Genomic DNA, 12,387 nt, shown 5'->3' on the forward strand with positions numbered 1-12,387 from the left:
TTGTTCCACAGACTGTTCATCCACATCATCACCAGGGCTATTGTTCCTGAGACTGTTCATTCACATCATCAGGGCTATTGTTCCAAAGACTGTTCATCCACATTAACACCAGGGCTATTGTTCCTGAGACTATTCATTCACATTAATACTGGGGCGATTATTCCTGTGACTGTTCATCCACATTAACACCAGGACAATAGTTCCTGTGACTGTTCATCCACATCAACACCAGGGCTATTGTTCCTGAGACTGTTCATCCACATCAACACCAGGGCTTTAGTTCCTGAGACTGTTCATCCACATTAACAACAAGGCTATTGTTCCTGAGACTGTTCATTCACATTAACACCAGGGCTATTGTTCCTGTGACTGTTCATTCACATCATCAGGGCTATTGTTCCTGATACTGTTCATCCACATTAACACCAGGGCTATTGTTCCTGAGACTGTTCATCCACATTAACACCAGATCTATTGTTCCTGAGACTGTTCATGCTCATCAACTCCAGGGCTTATGTTCCTGAGACTGCTCATCCACATCAACAACATGGCAATAGTGCCTGAGACTGTTCATCCACACTAACACCAGGGCTATTTTTCCTGAGACAGTTCATCCACATCAACACCAGGGCTATAGTTCCTGTGACTGTTCATTCACATCATCAGGGCTATTGTTCCTGAGACTGTTAATCCACATCAGCACCAGGACAATAGTTCCTGTGACTGTTCATCCACATCAACACCAGGGCTATTGTTCCTGAGACTGTTCATTCACATCATCAGGGCTATTGTTCCTGAGACTGTTCATTCACATTATCACCGGGGCTATTGTTCCTGAGACTGTTCATTCACATCATCAGGGCTATTGTTCCTGAGACTATTCATTCACATTAATACCGGGGCGATTATTCCTGTGACTGTTCATCCACATCAACACCGGGGCAATTGTTCCTGAGACTGTTCATCTACACTAACAAGAGGGCTATTGTTCCTGAGACTTTTCATCCACATTAACACTGGGTCTATAGTTCCTGAGATTATTCATCCACATAAACACTGGGTCTATTGTTCCTGAGACTGTTCCTTCACATTACCACCATGGCTATATTTCCTGAGACTGTTCATCCACATCAACACCAGGGCTATTGATCCTGAGACTGTTCATCCACATCAACACCAGGGCTTTAGTTCCTGAGACTGTTCATCCACATTAAAAACAAGGCTATTGTTCCTGAGACTGTTCATTCACATTAACACCAGGGTTATTGTTCCTGTGACTGTTCATTCACATCATCAGGGCTATTGTTCCTGATACTGTTCATCCACATTAATACCAGGGCTATTGTTCCTGAGACTGTTCATCCACATTAACACCAGGCTATTGTTCCTGAGACTATTCATTCACATTAACACCAGGGCTATTGTTCCTGAGACTGTTCATGCACATCAACTCCAGGGCTATTGTTCCTGAGACTGCTCATCCACATCAACAACATGGCAATAGTGCCTGAGACTGTTCATCCACACTAACACCAGGGCTATTTTTCCTGAGACAGTTCATCCACATCAACACCAGGGCGATAGTTCCTGTGACTGTTCATTCACCTCATCAGGGCTATTGTTCCTGAGACTGTTCATCCACATTAACACCAGGGCTATTGTTCCTGAGACTGTTAATCCACATCAGCACCAGGACAATAGTTCCTGTGACTGTTCATCCACATCAACACCAGGGCTATTGTTCCAGAGACTGTTCATTCACATCATCAGGGCTATTGTTCCTGACACTGTTCATTCACATTAACACCGGGGCTATTGTTCCTGAGACTGTTCATTCACATCATCAGGGCTATTGTTCCTGAGACTGTTCATCCACATCAACACCAGGGCTATTGTTCCTGAGACTGTTTATTCACATCATCAGGGCTATTGTTCCTGAGACTGTTCATCCACATCAACACCAGGGCTATTGTTCCTGAGACTGTTCATTCACATCATCAGGGCTATTGCTCCTGAGACTGCTCATCCTAATCAGCACCAGGACTGTAGTTCCTGAGACTGTTCATTCACATCATCAGGGCTATTGTTCCTGAGACTGTTCATCCACATCAACAACAGGGCTATTGTTCCTGAGACTGTTCATTCACATCATCAGGGCTATTGTTCCAGAGACTGTTCATCCACATTAACACCAGGGCTATTGTTCCTGAGACTATTCATTCACATTAATACCGGGGCGATTGTTCCTGTGACTGTTCATCCACATCAACACCGGGGCTATTGTTCCTGAGACTGTTCATCTACACTAACAAGAGGGCTATTGTTCCTGAGGCTTTTCCTCCACATTAACACTGGGTCTATAGTTCCTGAGACTATTCATCCACATAAACACTGGGTCTATTGTTCCTGAGACTGTTCCTTCACATTACCACCATGGCTATATTTCCTGAGACTGTTCATCCACATCAACACCAGGGCTATTGTTCCTGAGACTGTTCATCCACATCAACACCAGGGCTTTAGTTCCTGAGACTGTTCATCCACATTAAGAACAAGGCTATTGTTCCTGAGACTGTTCATTCACATTAACACCAGGGTTATTGTTCCTGTGACTGTTCATTCACATCATCAGGGCTATTGTTCCTGATACTGTTCATCCACATTAACACCAGGGCTATTGTTCCTGAGACTGTTCATCCACATTAACACCAGGCTATTGTTCCTGAGACTATTCATTCACATTAACACCAGGGCTATTGTTCCTGAGACTGTTCATGCACATCAACTCCAGGGCTAATGTTCCTGAGACTGCTCATCCACATCAACAACATGGCAATAGTGCCTGAGACTGTTCATCCACACTAACACCAGGGCTATTTTTCCTGAGACAGTTCATCCACATCAACACCAGGGCTATAGTTCCTGAGACTGTTCATCCACATCAACACCAGGGCTGTTGTTCCTGAGACTGTTCATCCAGATTAACACGGGGGCTATAGTTCCTGAGACTGTTCATCCACATTAACACTGGGGCTATTTTTTCTGACATTGTTCATCCACATCAACACCAGGGCTATTGTTCCTGAGACTGTTCATCCGCATGAGCACCAGGACAATATTTCCTGTTACAGTTCATCCACACCAACACCAGGGCTATTGTTCCTGAGACTGTTCATTCACATCATCAGGGCTATTGTTCCTGAGACTGTTCATTCACATTAACACCGGGGCTATTGTTCCTGAGACTGTTCATTCACATCATCCGGGCTATTGTTCCTGAGACTGTTCATCCACATCAACACCAGGGCTATTGTTCCTGAGACTGTTTATTCACATCATCAGGGCTATTGTTCCTGAGACTGTTCATCCACATCAACACCAGGGCTATTGTTCCTGAGACTGTTCATTCACATCATCAGGGCTATTGTTCCTGAGGCTGCTCATCCTAATCAGCACCAGGACTGTAGTTCCTGAGACTGTTCATTCACATCATCAAGGCTATTGTTCCTGAGACTGTTCATTCACATCATCAGGGCTATTGTTCCAGAGACTGTTCATCCACATTAACACCAGGGCTATTGTTCCTGAGACTATTCATTCACATTAATACCGGGGCGATTGTTCCTGTGACTGTTCATCCACATCAACACCGGGGCTATTGTTTCTGAGACTGTTCATCTACACTAACAAGAGGGCTATTGTTCCTGAGACTTTTCCTCCACATTAACACTGGGTCTATAGTTCCTGAGACTATTCATCCACATAAACACTGGGTCTATTGTTCCTGAGACTGTTCCTTCACATTACCACCATGGCTATATTTCCTGAGACTGTTCATCCACATCAACACCAGGGCTATTGTTCCTGAGACTGTTCATCCACATCAACACCAGGGCTTTAGTTCCTGAGACTGTTCATCCACATTAACAACAAGGCTATTGTTCCTGAGACTGTTCATTCACATTAACACCAGGGTTATTGTTCCTGTGACTGTTCATTCACATCATCAGGGCTATTGTTCCTGATACTGTTCATCCACATTAACACCAGGGCTATTGTTCCTGAGACTGTTCATCCACATTAACACCAGGCTATTGTTCCTGAGACTATTCATTCACATTAACACCAGGGCTATTGTTCCTGAGACTGTTCATGCACATCAACTCCAAGGCTAATGTTCCTGAGACTGCTCATCCACATCAACAACATGGCAATAGTGCCTGAGACTGTTCATCCACACTAACACCAGGGCTATTTTTCCTGAGACAGTTCATCCACATCAACACCAGGGCTATAGTTCCTGAGACTGTTCATTCACATCATCAGGGCTATTGTTCCTGAGACTGTTCATCCACATCAACACCAGGGCTATTGTTCCTGAGACTGTTCATTCACATCATCAGAAATTGGCTAGCTGAAAGAAGACAGAGGGTGGTGGTTCATGGCAAATGTTCATCCTGGAGTTTAGTTACTAGTGGTGTACCGCAAGGTTCTGTTTTGGGGCCACTGCTGTTTGTCATTTTTATAAACGACCTGGATGAGGGTGTAGAAGGGTGGGTTAGTAAATTTGCGGATGACACGAAGGTCGGTGGAGTTGTGGATAGTGTCGAAGGGTGTTGTAGGGTACAGAGGGACATAGATAGGCTGCAGAGCTGGGCTGAGAGATGGCAAATGGAGTTTAATGCGGAGAAGTGTGAGGTGATTCACTTTGGAAGGAGTAACAGCAATGCAGAGTACTGGGCTAATGGGAAGATTCTTGGTAGTGTAGATGAGCAGAGAGATCTTGGTATCCAGGTACATAAATCCCTGAAAGTTGCTACCCAGGTTAATAGGGCTGTTAAGAAGGCATATGGTGTGTTAGCCTTTATTAGTAGGGGGATCGAGTTTCAGAGCCACGGGGTCATGATGCAGCTGTACAAAACTCTGGTGAGCTTTGGAAAGGGTGCAGAGGAGATTTACTAGGATGTTGCCTGGTATGGAAGGAAGGTCTTACGAGGAAAGGCTGAGGGACTTGGGGTTGTTTTCGTTAGAGAGAAGGAGGAGGAGAGGTGACTTAATAGAGACATACAAGATAATCAGAGGGTTAGATAGGGTGGATAGTGAGAGTCTTTTTCCTCGGATGAGGATGGCAAACACGAGGGGACATAGCTTTAAGTTGAGGGGTGAAAGATATAGGGCAGATGTCAGAGGTAGTTTCTTTACGCAGAGAGTAGTAGGGGCGTGGAACGCCCTGCCTGCAACAGTAGTAGACTCGCCAACTTTAAGGGCATTTAAGTGGTCATTGGATAGACATATGGATGTAAATGGAATAGTGTAGGTCAGATGATCGGCGCAACATCGAGGGCCGAAGGGCCTGTACTGCGCTGTAATATTCTAATTCTAATTCTAATCATCAGGGCTATTGTTCCTGAGACTGTTCATCCACATTAACACCAGGGCTATTGTTCCTGAGACTGCTCATCCTAATCAGCACCAGAACTGTAGTTCCAGAGACTTTTCATCCACATTTACACCAGGGCTATTGTTCCTGAGACTATTCATTCACATTAACACCAGGGCTATTGTTCCTGAGACTGCTCATCCTAATCAGCACCAGAACTGTAGTTCCAGAGACTGTTCATCCACATCAACACCAGGGCTATTGTTCCTGAGACTGTTCATTCACATCATCAGGGCTATTGTTCCTGAGACTGTTCATCCACATTAACACCAGGACAATAGTTCCTGTGACTGTTCATCCACATCATCAGGGCTATTGTTCCTGAGACTGTTCATTCACATTAACACCAGGGCTATTGTTCCTGAGACTGTTCATGCACATCAACTCCCAGGCTAATGTTCCTGAGACTGTTCATTCACATTAACACCGGCGCTATTGTTCCTGAGACTTTTCATGCACATCAACTCCCAGGCTAATGTTCCTGAGACTGTTCATTCACATTAATACCGGGGCTATTGTTCCTGTGACTGTTCATCCACATCAACACCGGGGCTATTGTTCCTGAGACTGCTCATCCACATCAACACCATGGCAATAATTCCTGTGACTGTTCATCTGCACTAACAAGAGGGCTATTGTTCCTGAGACTGTTCATCCAGATTAACACTGGGTCTATAGTTCCTGAGACTGTTCATCCACATAAACACGGGGTCTATTGTTTCTGAGACTGTTCTTTCACATTACAACCATGGCTATATTTCCTGAGACTGTTCATCCAGATTAACACCAGGGCTATAGTTCCTGAGACTATTCATTCACATCATCAGGGCTTTCGTTCCTGAGATTGTTCATCCACATTAACACCAGGGCTATTGTTCCTGTGACTGTTCATACACATCATCAGGGCTATTGTTCCTGAGACTGTTCATCCACATCAACACCAGGGCTATTGTTCCTGAGACTGTTCATTCACATCATCAGGGCTATTGTTCCTGAGACTGTTCATCCACATTAACACCAGGGCTATTGTTCCTGAGACTGCTCATCCTAATCAGGACCAGAACTGTAGTTCCAGAGGCTTTTCATCCACATTAACACCAGGGCTATTGTTCCTGAGACTATTCATTCACATTAACACCAGGGCTATTGTTCCTGAGACTGTTCATTCACATCATCAGGGCTATTGTTCCAGAGACTGTTCATCCACATTAACACCAGGGCTATTGTTCCTGAGACTATTCATTCACATTAACACCAGGGCTATTGTTCCTGAGACTGCTCATCCACATTAACACCAGGACAATAGTTCCTGTGACTGTTCATCCACATCAACATCAGGGCTATTGTTCCTGAGACTGTTCATTCACATCATCAGGGCTATTGTTCCTGAGACTGTTCATTCACATTAACACCAGGGCTATTGTTCCTGAGACTGTTCATACACATCAACTCCCAGGCTAATGTTCCTGAGACTGTTCATTCACATTAACACCGGCGCTATTGTTCCTGAGACTTTTCATGCACATCAACTCCCAGGCTAATGTTCCTGAGACTGTTCATTCACATTAATACCGGGGCTATTGTTCCTGTGACTGTTCATCCACATCAACACCGGGGCTATTGTTCCTGAGACTGCTCATCCACATCAACACCATGGCAATAATTCCTGTGACTGTTCATCTGCACTAACAAGAGGGCTATTGTTCCTGAGACTGTTCATCCAGATTAACACTGGGTCTATAGTTCCTGAGACTGTTCATCCACATAAACACGGGGTCTATTGTTTCTGAGACTGTTCTTTCACATTACAACCATGGCTATATTTCCTGAGACTGTTCATCCAGATTAACACCAGGGCTATTGTTCCTGAGACTATTCATTCACATCATCAGGGCTTTCGTTCCTGAGATTGTTCATCCACATTAACACCAGGGCTATTGTTCCTGTGACTGTTCATACACATCATCAGGGCTATTGTTCCTGAGACTGTTCATCCACATCAACACCAGGGCTATTGTTCCTGAGACTGTTCATTCACATCATCAGGGCTATTGTTCCTGAGACTGTTCATTCACATTAACACCAGGGCTATTGTTCCTGAGACTGCTCATCCTAATCAGGACCAGAACTGTAGTTCCAGAGGCTTTTCATCCACATTAACACCAGGGCTATTGTTCCTGAGACTATTCATTCACATGAATACCAGCGCTATTGTTCCTGAGACTGCTCATCCACATTAACACCAGGACAATAGTTCCTGTGACTGTTCAACCACATCAACACCAGGGCTATTGTTCCTGAGACTGTTCATTCACATCATCAGGGCTATTGTTCCTGAGACTGTTCATTTCCATTAACACCAGGGCTATTGTTCCTGAGACTGTTCATGCACATCAACTCCCACGCTAATGTTCCTGAGACTGTTCATTCACATTAACACCGGGGCAATTGTTCCTGTGACTATTCATCCACATTAACACCGGGGCTATTGTTCCTGAGACTGTTCATGCACATCAACTCCCAGGCTAATGTTCCTGAGACTGTTCATTCACATTAATACCGGGGCTATTGTTCCTGAGACTGTTCATTCACATTAATACCGGGGCTATTGTTCCTGAGACTGTTCATCCACATTAACACCAGGGCCAGTGTTCCTGAGACTGTTCATTCACATCATCAGGGCTATTGTTCCTGAGACTGTTCATCCACATTAACACCAGGACAATAGTTCCTGTGACTGTTCATCCACATCATCAGGGCTATTGTTCCTGAGACTGTTCATTCACATGAACACCAGGGCTATTGTCCCTGAGACTGTTCATTCACATCATCAGGGCTATTGTTCCTGAGACTGTTCATCCACATTAACACCAGAGCTAGTGTTCCTGAGACTGTTCATTCACATCATCAGGGCTATTGTTCCTGAGACTGTTCATCCACATTAACACCAGGGCTATTGTTCCTGAGACTGCTCATCCTAATCAGGACCAGAACTGTAGTTCCAGAGGCTTTTCATCCACATTAACACCAGGGCTATTGTTCCTGAGACTATTCATTCACATTAACACCAGGGCTATTGATCCTGAGACTGCTCATCCACATTAACACCAGGACAATAGTTCCTGTGACTGTTCATCCACATCAACACCAGGGCTATTGTTCCCGAGACTGTTCATTCACATCATCAGGGCTATTGTTCCTGAGACTGCTCATCCACATCAGCACCAGGACAATAGTTCCTGTGACTGTTCATCCACATCAACACCAGGGCTATTGTTCCTGAGACTGTTCATCCAGATTAACACGGGGGCTATAGTTCCTGAGACTGTTCATTCACATTAACACCGGGGCTATTGTTCCTGAGACTGTTCATTCACATCAACAGGGCTATTGTTCCTGAGACTGTTCATCCACATCAACACCAGGGCTATTTTTCCTGAGACTGTTCATTCACATCATCAGGGTTTTTGTTCCTGAGACTGTTCATCCACATCAACACCAGGGCTATTGTTCCTGAGACTGTTCATTCACATCATCAGGGCTATTGTTCCTGAGACTGCTCATTCTAATCAGCACCAGGACTGTAGTCCCTGAGACTGTTCATTGACATCATCAGGGCTATTATTCCTGAGAATGTTCATCCACATCAACACCATTGCTATTGTTCCTGAGACTGTTCATCCACATCATCACCAGGGCTATTGTTCCTGAGACTGTTCATCCACATCATGAGGGCTATTGTTTCTGAGACTGTTCATCCACATTAACACCAGGGCTATTGTTCCTGAGACTGTTCATTCACATCATCAGGGCTATTGTTCCTGAGACTGTTCATTTCCATTAACACCAGGGCTATTGTTCCTGAGACTGTTCATGCACATCAACTCCCACGCTAATGTTCCTGAGACTGTTCATTCACATTAATACCGGGGCAATTGTTCCTGTGACTGTTCATCCACATTAACACCGGGGCTATTGTTCCTGAGACTGTTCATGCACATCAACTCCCAGGCTAATGTTCCTGAGACTGTTCATTCACACTAATACCGGGGCTATTGTTCCTGAGACTGTTCATTCACATTAATACCGGGGCTATTGTTCCTGAGACTGTTCATCCACATTAACACCAGGGCCAGTGTTCCTGAGACTGTTCATTCACATCATCAGGGCTATTGTTCCTGAGACTGTTCATCCACATTAACACCAGGACAATAGTTCCTGTGACTGTTCATCCACATCATCAGGGCTATTGTTCCTGAGACTGTTCATTCACATGAACACCAGGGCCATTGTTCCTGAGACTGTTCATTCACATCATCAGGGCTATTGTTCCTGAGACTGTTCATCCACATTAACACCAGAGCTAGTGTTCCTGAGACTGTTCATGCACATCATCAGGGCTATTGTTCCTGAGACTGTTCATCCACATTAACACCAGGGCTATTGTTCCTGAGACTGCTCATCCTAATCAGGACCAGAACTGTAGTTCCAGAGGCTTTTCATCCACATTAACACCAGGGCTATTGTTCCTGTGACTATTCATTCACATTAACACCAGGGCTATTGTTCCTGAGACTGCTCATCCACATTAACACCAGGACAATAGTTCCTGTGACTGTTCATCCACATCAACACCAGGGCTATTGTTCCCGAGACTGTTCATTCACATCATCAGGGCTATTGTTCCTGAGACTGCTCATCCACATCAGCACCAGGACAATAGTTCCTGTGACTGTTCATCCACATCAACACCAGGGCTATTGTTCCTGAGACTGTTCATTCACATCATCAGGGCTATTGTTCCTGAGACTGTTCATTCACATTAACACCGGGGCTATTGTTCCTGAGACTGTTCATTCACATCAACAGGGCTATTGTTCCTGAGACTGTTCATCCACATCAACACCAGGGCTATTTTTCCTGAGACTGTTCATTCACATCATCAGGGTTTTTGTTCCTGAGACTGTTCATCCACATCAACACCAGGGCTATTGTTCCTGAGACTGTTCATTCACATCATCAGGGCTATTGTTACTGAGACTGCTCATTCTAATCAGCACCAGGACTGTAGTCCCTGAGACTGTTCATTGACATCATCAGGGCTATTATTCCTGAGAATGTTCATCCACATCAACACCAGGGCTATTGTTCCTGAGACTGTTTATCCACATCATCACCAGGGCTATTGTTCCAGAGACTTTTCATCCACATTAACACCAGGGCTATTGTTCCTGAGACTATTCATTCACATTAACACCAGGGCTATTGTTCCTGAGACTGCTCATCCTAATCAGCACCAGAACTGTAGTTCCTGAGACTGTTCATCCACATCAACACCAGGGCTATTGTTCCTGAGACTGTTCATTCACATCATCAGGGCTATTCTTCCTGAGAATGTTCATCCACATCAACACCAGGGCTATTGTTCCTGAGACTGTTCATTCATATCATCAAGGCTATTGTTGCAGAGACTGTTCATCCACATCAACACCAAGGCTATTGTTCCAGAGACTGTTCATCCACATCATCACCAGGGCTATTGTTCCTGAGACTGTTCATTCACATCATCAGGGCTATTGTTCCTGAGACTGTTCATCCACATTAACACCAGGACAATAGTTCCTGTGACTGTTCATCCACATCAACACCAGGGCTATTGTTCCTGAGACTGTTCATTCACATCATCAGGGCTATTGTTCCTGAGACTGTTCATTCACATTAACACCAGGGCTATTGTTCCTGAGACTGTTCATGCACATCAAATCCCAGGCTAATGTTCCTGAGACTGTTCATTCACATTAACACCGGCGCTATTGTTCCTGAGACATTTCATGCACATCAACTCCCAGGCTAATGTTCCTGAGACTGTTCATTCACATTAATACCGGGGCTATTGTTCCTGTGACTGTTCATCCACATCAACACCGGGGCTATTGTTCCTGAGACTGCTCATCCACATCAACACCATGGCAATAATTCCTGTGACTGTTCATCTACACTAACAAGAGGGCTATTGTTCCTAAGACTGTTCATCCAGATTAACACTGGGTCTATAGTTCCTGAGACTGTTCATCCACATAAACACGGGGTCTATTGTTTCTGAGACTGTTCTTTCACATTTCAACCATGGCTATATTTCCTGAGACTGTTCATCCAGATTAACACCAGGGCTATTGTTCCTGAGACTATTCATTCACATCATCAGGGCTTTCGTTCCTGAGATTGTTCATCCACATTAACACCAGGGCTATTGTTCCTGTGACTGTTCATACACATCATCAGGGCTATTGTTCCTGAGACTGTTCATCCACATCAACACCAGGGCTATTGTTCCTGAGACTGTTCATTCACATCATCAGGGCTAATGTTCCTGAGACTGTTCATCCACATTAACACCAGGGCTATTGTTCCTGAGACTGCTCATCCGAATCAGGACCAGAACTGGAGTTCCAGAGGCTTTTCATCCACATTAACACCAGGGCTATTGTTCCTGAGACTATTCATTCACATTAACACCAGGGCTATTGTTCCTGAGACTATTCATTCACATCATCAGGGCTATTGTTCCTGAGACTGTTTATTTCCATTAACACCAGGGCTATTGTTCCTGAGACTGTTCATGCACATCAACTCCCAGGCTAATGTTCCTGAGACTGTTCATTCACATTAACACCGGGGCTATTGTTCCTGAGACTGTTCGTGCACATCAACTACCAGGCTAATGTTCCTGAGACTGTTCATTCACATTAATACCGGGGCTATTGTTCCTGTGACTGTTCATCCACATTAACACCGGGGCTATTGTTCCTGAGACTGTTCATGCACATCAACTCCCAGGCTAATGTTCCTGAGACTGTTCATTCACATTAATACCGGGGCTATTGTTCCTGAGACTGTTCATTCACATTAATACCGGGGCTATTGTTCCTGAGACTGTTCATCCACAT

The sequence above is a fragment of the Heterodontus francisci genome, chromosome 20 (assembly GCF_036365525.1).
Source record: "Heterodontus francisci isolate sHetFra1 chromosome 20, sHetFra1.hap1, whole genome shotgun sequence".
NCBI classification, from domain to species: domain Eukaryota; kingdom Metazoa; phylum Chordata; class Chondrichthyes; order Heterodontiformes; family Heterodontidae; genus Heterodontus; species Heterodontus francisci.